This window comes from Dermacentor albipictus, chromosome 5 (genome assembly GCF_038994185.2).
Source record: "Dermacentor albipictus isolate Rhodes 1998 colony chromosome 5, USDA_Dalb.pri_finalv2, whole genome shotgun sequence".
NCBI classification, from domain to species: domain Eukaryota; kingdom Metazoa; phylum Arthropoda; class Arachnida; order Ixodida; family Ixodidae; genus Dermacentor; species Dermacentor albipictus.
The window spans coordinates 138,561,970-138,573,295 of NC_091825.1; positions in this window are offsets into that span (position 1 = coordinate 138,561,970).

An 11,326-nucleotide genomic window follows, 5' to 3' on the forward strand; every position below is an offset into this window, starting at 1 on the left:
CCATTAGTTTTGATACCCACACTGGGTAGTTCCGATGGCAGAGCTTTGCAGGATAGGAATAGATAAGATAAGATCGGAACGACGCATAGAAGGGCAGTTATCTTCTACAGTTATCCCTATGCTGAACATGCGCACTGTGCTCGATAGCATGGTGATGCAGTATCACTGTCGCTGCCGCACGGCTCTTTAGCAGCCGTCATGTGCTTCTCCCGTTTCTGTACTGATTAAAAGCTGCATACAGCACTGACCGAGATAAGGGCTTCTCTTTGCTGATAGGGGCACTGACCGATGAGGAGCTCCTCCTTGCTTCTTCGACGACATGTACGCGGGCTGTGTGTCCCCGTGATTCATCTGTCATCATTTGAACCACGGGGTCTACGGTCGACTAAATTCGTTTCTTCGTGTAACTTGTGGGATTAGAGCTGCAAGTTACAACCTACATTGGTAATCGGCATTTTCACGACGCACAAATTGGAGCGCCAGTCAATCACTCACTAAACCGAACGCAATTGCCGCGAACCATCTCCGTGTCCAATTTGAGTCTACACTGTATGCGGCCAAAACGTGTTTCATGCGGTTAAAAATTGAAAGTCTGATGCCTGTTACATAAACCCGCCGTTAGCAAGGGCGTTCACTATCGTTCTTCGAGAACACAGGCGCCGACGCCGGTCTGATCGTACGCCTCAAAAACGTCTCAGTCACGATAGTCAAGATTGTTCACGACCGCCCTCAAGTCGTATTGGTTAGGTCCAACAGTGCCAGCTTTACTTCTATAGCAACGCTGACCACTGCTGACCAGCATCTCCTTCACTAGCAATGTGGAAACGAGCACTGGGACACCCTCGGCGCGTTACACAGCAAGCGTGCAATCTCCTCGCTTCTTCCGGACATTTCACGCTCAACCCTAATTACGAGTACCAGCCCCCCATTTCCTGGCGGGGCACCAGAAGCCTGCGCCTCCAGCACTGATCGCGTAGGCGGAAAAGAAAGGAGAATGGCCGCTTGTGGCGCGCATGCGTGAGAGACATGTGGCCCTCCAGGGATCCGGGCTCGAATCAAAGCCACTTGTGCCTGTACAATTCCTTGCACATATAGCAGCAAAAAGGAGATTGCTCCGGCTGCCCTCAAAGCTCTCAGGCGAGCCGTCTATATATATAGCGCTTCTCGCGAGCCACTTCTCTTTTATTTGTGTCCACCACCGAACGTCCCGTCTAATGCCCGGCTCGGTCCCCGCTTTTAATTGCGACATAAATTGGCCGCCGGTAATGGTCGGGCAGAGGACGATTCATTCTCTGCTGGGCTTCCTGGGCTACCTTGTTCGGGGCTGCCTTTGTGCACTCGCCATCGTCGCTGAAAAAGATCCGAGGGGTACTTTACTGGATACGCCGAGAGCTTTCCAGCGCGAAACAATTTCCTGGATCGGCTTTGGAGCCTTTATCTGCGAGCCATTAAAGGATTTAAATCTCCGAAAAGGGGATTGGCTCTCGGCATTTTTCTTTTCGTGTGTGTGTGTGCGTGTGCGTGCGTAAGTGTATGTGTGCGCATGTATCGCGTGTGTGTGTCGATGCGTGCGAGTGCCTGTGTGCGCGGGGGTTTATGTGTATTGGCGTGCGTGCGGGCGTACGTGCGTGCGCACAGTCGACTGAAGAAATACTATCTGCGGCACCTAGTGTCGATAATAGAATTTGCAGAAGCAAGTGAAAGGCGTTGCTTCGTCTGAATCCGCCAGTGTCACTTTTATGAAGCCATATCTCTAGCATGATGTTAAAGAAACATGAATCAATCACTGATGAGAATCCTTATATAAAGAGAAATGTGCAGCCAAAGAACACTTATCTGAATACACGGGAACGCAGAAACCGTTTTCTCTGCGCGCCCATGGCACACCGATGTTTATGAGATTGGTTGCACTAAAGGAAAGGTTGAAATATATTGACTGCACGAAGCAGATTTTTATTTAGGCCGTAACTTTTAAAAAATAAAATTTTGAAAATTCCACTATTGAGAATTGAGAATTGAGAAGCACCAAATTTTTCACTCTGGAACTCGGCAATAAAAACAATATCATCCTTTTTTAACCAGCCCGTGAAAATACATCTAAAGAGGACACAAGCGACGTTTTATAGGCTGCTCTGAGATGCACAACTAATTGTTTAGTCGACGTTTGCGAAACCCTTACTATGTTTAGGCGAAAATTCAACTTTTATTTTGCACGACTTCTTTATCCTTGTTACTATTCATTCATTCACTTATTTATTTATTTATCACAATATTTGAAGAGATTTAGGGGAGGGGGGGGGGGAAGGCAGGGTTACATGCGTCCTGCCGTAGTGGGGGACTACGGAATAATTTTGACCACCTGGAGTTCTTTAGTATGCAAGCAATGCCCTGCACACAGGTGTTTTTGCATTTCACCGAACACCCCTCCCCCCCACCCCCTCATGGAAACGCTGCCCCTGCCGCCTTGATTTGATTCCGCGACCTCGTGCTTAGCGGCGCCACGCCTTAACCACTGCGCAAACACGCCGGTTACGACGCATTGCCCAAAATACCTTTTTTCTTTCTTATTTTCTCATTTCTTGCTTTCCTTTTTTAAGCCCGTCGCATAACTATTTTTAATAGTGCAGCAACACAGACGTAGTCGAACGCTTGGATTGGATTGGAAAAACTTTAATAAAAGTCCTGCAGGACGCACGTCAGCGCGCAGTGGGCGTCTCCCACGCAGGGACCGACAGGGAATACCTGGCGGCCGCTGCGCGAGCCTGCTGGACGGCCCATGCGAACGCTTGTCTAATTCCATACGTAAGCGTCAAAGGGATTCTGGACTGAAAGCAAAACTTGAACACAGTTGGGCCTGTGGGAACGTTTTACTTATTTGCAAAAAGAAATTAAAAATTTTATTCGCACGTAATGGCGCTAAGCCTCTCCACAGTTTCACAGAGAACATCCACCGAAGTTATATGTTTACTGTATATATCTTGGAAAGAACATTGCTGGTAATGTAGAATTTATTCTGCTCATAAGTTTCCTTCTTATTATGTATTTTTCTTTATTTAATGCGTGTGTAGGAGAAGTTGGCATCATGGGTGATGCCCACTAAGCTTCTTCTTTAAGCAAATAGTTTACATATGTAAAACAGGCAGTGGCGCACTTTTCGCAGAGTTTCTTTATTTTTATTTTCGTTTAATCAGAACACATTGTTAATTGTGCACCACGTTCACGCTTGGCTGCCTTAACTCTAGCTTTGGCAATAGACAGGAGTTTGGCGCGCAGTCGGCCAACGCTAATACGAAGGAAATAGTCAAACTCGTGTTGAGCCTAATTGGCTCGGCGATGACAAAGAGGTTATATATATATATATATATATATATATATATATATAGTCATATAATGAGAAACCAACAAACACTGACACCAAGTACAACATAGGGGAAATTGCATGTGCTTAATAAATGAAATAAAGTAATGATAAATTAATGGAAATTAAAGTGGATGAAAAAACAACTTGCCGCAGGTGGGAACCAAACCCACAACCTTCGCATGTCGCGTGCGATGCTCTACCAATTGAGCTACCGCGGCGGCGTTTCCCCATCCACTTTCTTGGGTATTTATGTGTACTAGTAGAACCCTGGGAGTGTTAGCCAGCGCCCCCACTCACAGACCTGGGCGGCGGACGTGGAACGTCTTTTTTGCCGCAGGCGTCACGAGAACGTGATCTTTTCGGGTGAAGGCAACTGGTCAATAAACCCACGTATGCTACCTGAAGGCATCAATGTTGCCGGATTCGAGACCCTCGTTATGTAATAAACGAGAAGAAAGGCGGTTAACCGAGGGACCCGATAATTATTAGTCATATAATGAGAAGCCAACAAACACTGACACCAAGTACAACATAGGGGAAATTGCATGTGCTTAATAAATGAAATAAAGTAATGATAAATTAATGGAAATTAAAGTGGATGAAAAAACAACTTGCCGCAGGTGGGAACCGAACCCACAACCTTCGCACCTGCGGCAAGTTGTTTTTTCATCCACTTTAATTTCCATTAATTTATCATTACTTTATTTCATTTATTAAGCACATGCAATTTCCCCTATGCTGTACTTGGTGTCAGTGTTTGTTGGCTTCTCATTATATGACTAATAATTATCGGGTCCATCGGTTAACCGCCTTTCTTCTCGTTTATATATATACACTGCTCCCAGACACGATGCATCTGAACGACGGCGTTTGTTTTTGGTTTACGGTACCACTCAGGGGTCAAAACAGTTCAAAGTTCTCTTCCACTTCGATTTGTGAAAGTCGGTAGGGCTTAGGACACTTTCCTTTTTTTTCTAAAAAATTCAGTTGAAAGAGAAAAATTGGATAAGGAAATAAAAACGATGTTCGGCTTACCTCCTGGCCGGAGTGCAAGTTTGAAATTGCGGATTAATGATGCCATAAATTATTCCGCACTTGTGAACTGAACTACGCACTGTCTCCCACACTGTGTGCACTGTAAATTCTTAGGCGAAACTGGGGAACAATGACACAAAGGTTACAAGCGTTCGAGATTAGTTTGGTGCCGCAGTTATCATTCCCTTAAGTGGCGTTTTCCGTGCAGCGGGGTCATTAGCACAGTAATTACTTGTCTACCACATAATTTTTTTTTAGTCGTGTTAACGTTCTGTTAAAAAGTATTATCTTTGTTTCGCGTAGTTCTTGTCACTTACATACATGTTGTTCTTTTGTATAACTTCGTAACCTTCGACGCTTGTGATTGTTCTTGCGGCTGCAAAAAGCACACACGAACACGGCCTCACACTTTCTTTGGGTTATTGGCCCAACATTTTGCGTGATTCGTGCGTACACTGTTTGAAAGAAACCATTCAAGATAAAATTAAATGTAATTTATTCGCTCTTGGAGGTAGCTCTGTCGGTTTAGGCGAAACTCTGTCTTTTTATTGTAGAGGAAAGAGTTCTTCGTAGAACATTGGTTCGGCAAACGCGACGCCAGCCCAGGAGGTGGTCACATTGTTTTAAAATAGGATTTAAAAAATACATCAGTAATTTTTTCTTCTTGTTTTCGAGGCACTTAATATTCTATGACTTCAGCATGACAGCAACCATCCGCTCGAGTATTCGCGCCACAAACTGTGAAACATTAGCTTTGAGTAGAAACAGAAGCAACACCCGTTGAGTGGTGAATACATAATTTCAAAACTGCACACGTAAGGCCGCTCAGTTTGTCCGGACATCCGGCTACGCAGCCAACAAATAAAGACTCGGCTGCAACAAAAAACCTCAGGAGAATCGCGGCAATGAACGAAGATAGGACGGAGAACTAGAGCAAAATAAACTGCCATAAAGTTACACCATCTAAGTGTCTGGGGATTACGTGGATACGTGTTGTATCAAGATATATGTGAATGTCATTCCTTCATTGCCTTCGATTCCAGGTTATTGCAAAATGTGTGTGGGCTCCTCGCTCGCCGGTTCTCCACCATCCCGTGGACCGGAGATGTGTACTTCGGCAGTTTTTGTAAATTACCTTTCGTGGATCGTAAAAGGCATGCGGCTGTCGCAAGCACTCCTGTAGGAAATAATGGCGATGCTTTCACGTTCTTCGTGCCCTCAGTGGCAATATAATTTTGTGTCCTACAGACGTTCTCAAAATGTTCATGCAGTTGCGATTGTGTTTTTAGTCGAAGCGACATGCCAACGTCTGGTTCCTTCGGCAGCGAAAGTCAAGTATTAGGCTGTCATTGGCGATATTGCAAATAACATGCAGATAATGCAGTGAAGTAGAATTGCTGAGACTTCTTTTATTTCCGAGTGAAGAGCGCCTTGTTTTCTGGCACATTTCACCCCTCAAGATAGCTTCGTGTTTCTTGTAGTTCTTTGACGGAGGCGCATTATTAAGCGCTGACCTGGCAACGGTATGCATAGATAAGTTTTCGATGCGTGGTATCTCAAAGTAAGACTGTTTTCTGTTAGAGGTTCATCTTAGGTCTATAAGCTTCTGACCATGTGCTCCGCAGTAAATTCATTTGGCCTAGCTATATCTGAAAGGAGCGTCTAATTTTGCTCACTCTAAAAGAGGTATCGTTGATACCAGTTTAGTACGGGCCACCATATAACTTCGAGCTCGCTAATTAATTCTCGTTCAGATGTGAGCAGTCATCACTGATAGTTACAAACCCAGAGCTGAATTTATTTACATGTATAGACGAGCAATCATATGAAAGATAATGGACTGACTCTAGTGCGACATATCAACCATCGTTCAAGAATGGAACCTAATCAGTGAAATGAAAGCCCAGAACGCTGTTTCCGGTTATCTTAAGTCGGTAAGTGACAGCGATAGGCCCTTGGCCACGAACGTGCATTCCAAAGAACTCAAATGACCCCCCAGAGAAAGTATCATGCTTCTTTCATAACATTGTCTATAGCCGTCCAACATTCCCCTCCGCGGAACCAAAAGTAATCTAGAGTTCCGAAGAAAGCGTTGGAGGGCTTTTTACTGGATTTGGGGCGGGAAAGCTACTGCATTCTTATGCAGAGTGACAACGCTTCAGAAGTACGTGAACACAGGTGCGCTGTCGTTGAAATCCGAGTTCCCCATAATACAACTCTGAAGGCAGTTCGGGCTTTCATGCCGTAAACCCTGCTGTCTGTAGCAAATGTGATGAAAACGCGTATCTCTTGTAGGGATTAGGCAGAGGTGCAAGCTTATATCCCTTTCTTTATTCTTTCCTGCACCGGCTTGTTTCCTAGGCGCCAGCAACGTTGCATTTACATCTCCTGCGAAGGGCCTCTTGCACGTATTTTTTGGAGAAACAAAGGAATTTACATTGTCAACTGAAAGTTGTCGTTATATTGCGGGTTGCTTTAATATTCTAAGGCCTGTAGGACTGATGGGTAATGCTGAAGAAAGAAATTGGTAGCGACAGGCTAGGACAAAAGATAAGTGCCTGTCTTGCGCGGATTCTCCTCTGCTCTTGCCCCATTCCTCACGTGTTTCGTTTTTTGTTCAGATGCTTCTTTCTTTTTTCGGCGCCACTAGATCTGATAGTGTTATTTAACTCGTTCGGGCTTGCTCTCTGTACAACTTTTTTCTTGCATTATTAGATTAAGTTGTTCGTCAAACTTCATCGCCTCCTTAGTATACGTGAGTGCTCTTTTTCAGCATAGCCTTTCTTTTAGTCTCCCAATCTCGATGACAACGAAATAATGTTCCCCTTTCGTAAACTCATGTGCTTCCATGGTCTTCCTTTTTAAACACAGAAAAGAAACGCAGAATCGTTTAACTATACCTGTACTAAAAAATAAGAGTTCCCAATGCACACGACACGCTTTTGTCACCTTTCCGCAACGCCGCTCTACTATCAGCATTTTTATCAGCTCTTTGATAGCCGTGGTAATTGCGGACTAGAATAGCATGCCTGAGTAAATATCAAGAACCGAAACCTTTCAACGTTAGAGGACTGTTATGGAGCATCAGTCTGAACGTACGTATATATTTTTGCGTCCTATCAGCCTGAGCATATACTCGTTAGCCGCCCGCCATCAGACGCCTAATTTTGCTTAAATTTAGAATGCCCATAATAATGCGATACAGGAATCTACCCAGCCACCGCAAAAATTGTGATACGTGTTAAAAAACGCTGCGCATTAACAGCGTCGCGCATGTTGCAATCTTCGACTGTGTTGTTACATACGGGCCTTCGGCAAGGATGTAGTCTCTTTAGAGCTACGTTTTACTATTTTGCATTAATAAATGTTGTGCGGCATGTTAATGTTTGCTGCACATGCTGGTCGAATGGAACCTCATCAGTAGTCGTCATCCGTGCCGCTATTTATGCCAGCGTTCCGCTATGCTTTATCGAGGTAGCGTCTATCAAGTGCCGTGCGGAGAAGAAAAGAAAAAGGAGAAAAGACACAAAAAGCACTTCGATACAATAACAATATGTAAAGAAGTATATTACCTTATTTCTTCGGGCACTGATGATAAGTCACTTGCTTCCGTCACCCAGACACCAAAAGCTACAACAAACGTACGAATAACTTAAGACACTATTCGAGAACATTGCTATACTTAAGGAGTAGCACATATTTCTGCCATTCTGCAAATCTGTCTTACTTATATTGATTCATTTTTCTCTGTATTCATTTTGAACACCACTCCATTATTAACATCTTCTCCATGCTTATACGAAAGATGATCTCAGACTTTCGCGCGACAAGTAGGCAGAGATTATCCCACAGCCACAGGCATGGTTCTGTTGCTCTTCTTTCGATGTAGCGATAATGAGATATTTCTTCGTGAAAAACAGGAAGGGAAGGGCCCTAGGAGAACAGGATCACCGCAGATATCTGATTACGCAGGTCGCGCTGTTTAATTTGTCTAGGATGCTAACTAATATAGGAATGAATAATGTGTCCGCATGGCTGCGTTCATCTCCGTGAGTTCACGTGAATGCTCTCAAATACGGCACTGATACTTTATCAAGTCCTAAAGGAGGAAAAAGAATGACTAAAGCCGCGTGAAGCAAGATAATCATCAGCGAATGAAAGCGATCAAAGATAAGCTGCATAATGCAGCTTGGAGCTCCAATTTTCCCCCGAACTCTTTCTGTGTCGTTCGCGGGAGGTGCTTTCAACTATAGATCGGTGTGAAACGAATCGCGAAATGGTTCTATGCTCGCTGCTCCTCTTGTTCTGAACTCAATACGCATACATTTGGCACAAAGACATTTTGAAGCTTTTAATATCATCCTCCAGTACGTACTGTTTCTAATACTATGGCAAGCATGCTTTCTTTCTTGGAGGCGCTCGTAGCTAAACGCAAAGTTCAACATAAAACCGAAGGATTTCTTTCCTAAAAACAATACAATTCTTCAGGCGTGCATGATCACCCACGCACGACTTCAGGGCTGATAGAGTTCAAGCGTTATAAGAGAAAGAAGGGAATAAAATCTGCTTTCCCAATTTTTTGTTCTTTCACCTGCAGGTATTGCGTCTCCTGCGCATTTTTTTGCACTTTGATGCCTATAACGTACTTTCTTACGGGATATATCCCAAGCGCACTAGTTAATTATCCTCGACTGGAAATAATATCCTGAGGTGGCACACTTCCAGCCAAGCGTGGGCGGTCACGCACTGGAGATCGGTCCGATCGATTTAGGGTTTTTCGCCAGCGCATGCCACGCTGTCGCTGAAGAGCTCGATATACAGAAAAGCGATGAAGCTTGGCCGAGAGATTTCACAAAGCGCGTAATGGAAACGCCAGGAGCAACGCCCCGTGATATTGGGCTTCCTGCTCTGCTTCAATGAGCACTCTTACGTTGGTGCGCCTGCTGTCGTCAAAAATGGGAATCTTTTCGTGTCATCTTCGCAGTCAGAATAGACTTCTGACAATCACTTCTTCCTCTCTACTCTGTTATTTAGCAGTTTCTTTATTAAAAATATGCTTTCTGAACTTTAGCTTTGTGCGTATTCCTCTACTCTGACCCTCCAGTTTGACGCACACTGCATGTTAACAGCAGACTAAATATTTTTTCGAGCTTAGGCTGATGCTCGTCGACGTTGCTTTACAAAACTTAAAGCCAGACATTAGAAGTTATTTCTATCACCGGGAACAAACTTTCTAATTTTTTTCTAAAGAAATGTAATGTTTCGTTCCTCGTTATTGAAATTAAACGTCAAAAGTATTCTAAGATGAACAAAATGAGCTACGTAATGACGACGACGATAATGATGGTAATCTCTATCGTCATCCCTCTTGAAGCGGAACGGCAAGAAAAATGGCCACCTAGCCTGCTTGAGCTAATTAGGTATCATATACGTCTATCACCGTCAACGATTTGGCTTATCTTGTTTGGGCCTTTTGTCTTCATTATATGAAGAGACAAACGTCTCTATGACAATATTGCAAAGTTTCCTATGCCTGTAACGACTCCGGTTTTATCAATCAATTCCCTGCTTTCTTCCATCAATACTCCGAACGTCTCTTGCCTATCTTGACTGCTGACCAGTTAATACTTCCATCCGCTTTGAATCCAAGCACCTCTCAACGGTGGACGTTCCCTACAGGTGTTGCTGGGTGAATACCTTGGTATTCGATTACAACGTACGAAATCATCTCCAGATTTTCGGTGAAGCATACACTGCCTCATCCTGTTGCGACTATTTGCTCCGGTGTGTTTTTGAGCAAGGGCAGCAAGCTCAGGCCTCAAATAACTAAGTATTGCCCCCTCTGCGTTATCGTGTAGATTTATTACCCCAATTTTTTTCTTGCCATATTTCTCCGCGTTTCGATGGGGGTGAAATGCGCAAACACCCGTGTACTTTGATGTAGGCGCACGTTAAAGACCCCAAGGTGGTTAAAAATTTCCGGAGTACCCTACTACGGCGTGCCTGATAATAATATCGTAGTTTTGGCGCGTAAAACTCCATAATTTTTTTGAAGTTGAGCATGCAGAAGAGTATTAGCCAGTGCCATGGCCTCCGACACCTACGCCAACGCGCTATGCTAGGCAATAACGAGCTAGAGAGAGAGACAGAGACGGAGGACGTTTTTAAGTTGAGAAAAGCAATGCAGTCAGCTGGATTAGTTTTGTATCCGGCCTTCTTACTATGCGTCGGAAAAATGGGAAAAGGGGAAGGAAAATGACATATAGTGCGGATGGTGATGATGATGCCTTGTGGCAAAACATGGACAAGTGCTAACACGTATGTGCTGCGCATAGCACGACACAATGGCGTAGGCGCCCGTCATGTAGTTCTAGAGCCTGGAAGGTGAAGCAGTTCTCCGTTAAAAATGCCAAGATCGCTGCTGTAGTGTAAGGCGCCGGAGGCGTGTTTCTCTGTCTCTCTCTTTCCTCTCTTTCTTCTTACCTGAGTAAATGTAGGTGTCACGCATACCATCGCAAGGCGTGTTATCCTTCTATTTTATTTTTCGCTCCCTCTGCGAAAACTCTGCCCCAGCGGCCGTTTTCTGACTTGCATAGCCTCTCCCAAGGGTGGCTCGTGCCACGATGCATGCGTACAAGAGTACAGCAAACTAAAAGTATCAGTGAACAATTCGCGGGCGCATCGGAGCATCTCACCTGCTGTTGGAAACCGTCCTCGCGTTCCCGTGCGTGGTGCCGGCTGCTACGCTCTCTTGGGGGGCCAAAGAAGGTTTGCCTGCTTGCTTGATGCGCCAGACTGCAGACGAGTCTGTGCTTTCCGGCCTCCTGCCTCGGGTCGCAGCCGAGTTCCGAATGAACGCGAGGGCAAGCGAGGAGCGCTCGTAAACAAATTACAGTGTCTGCTGCTCTTCGTCGCTGTGCTTCCGTGGCT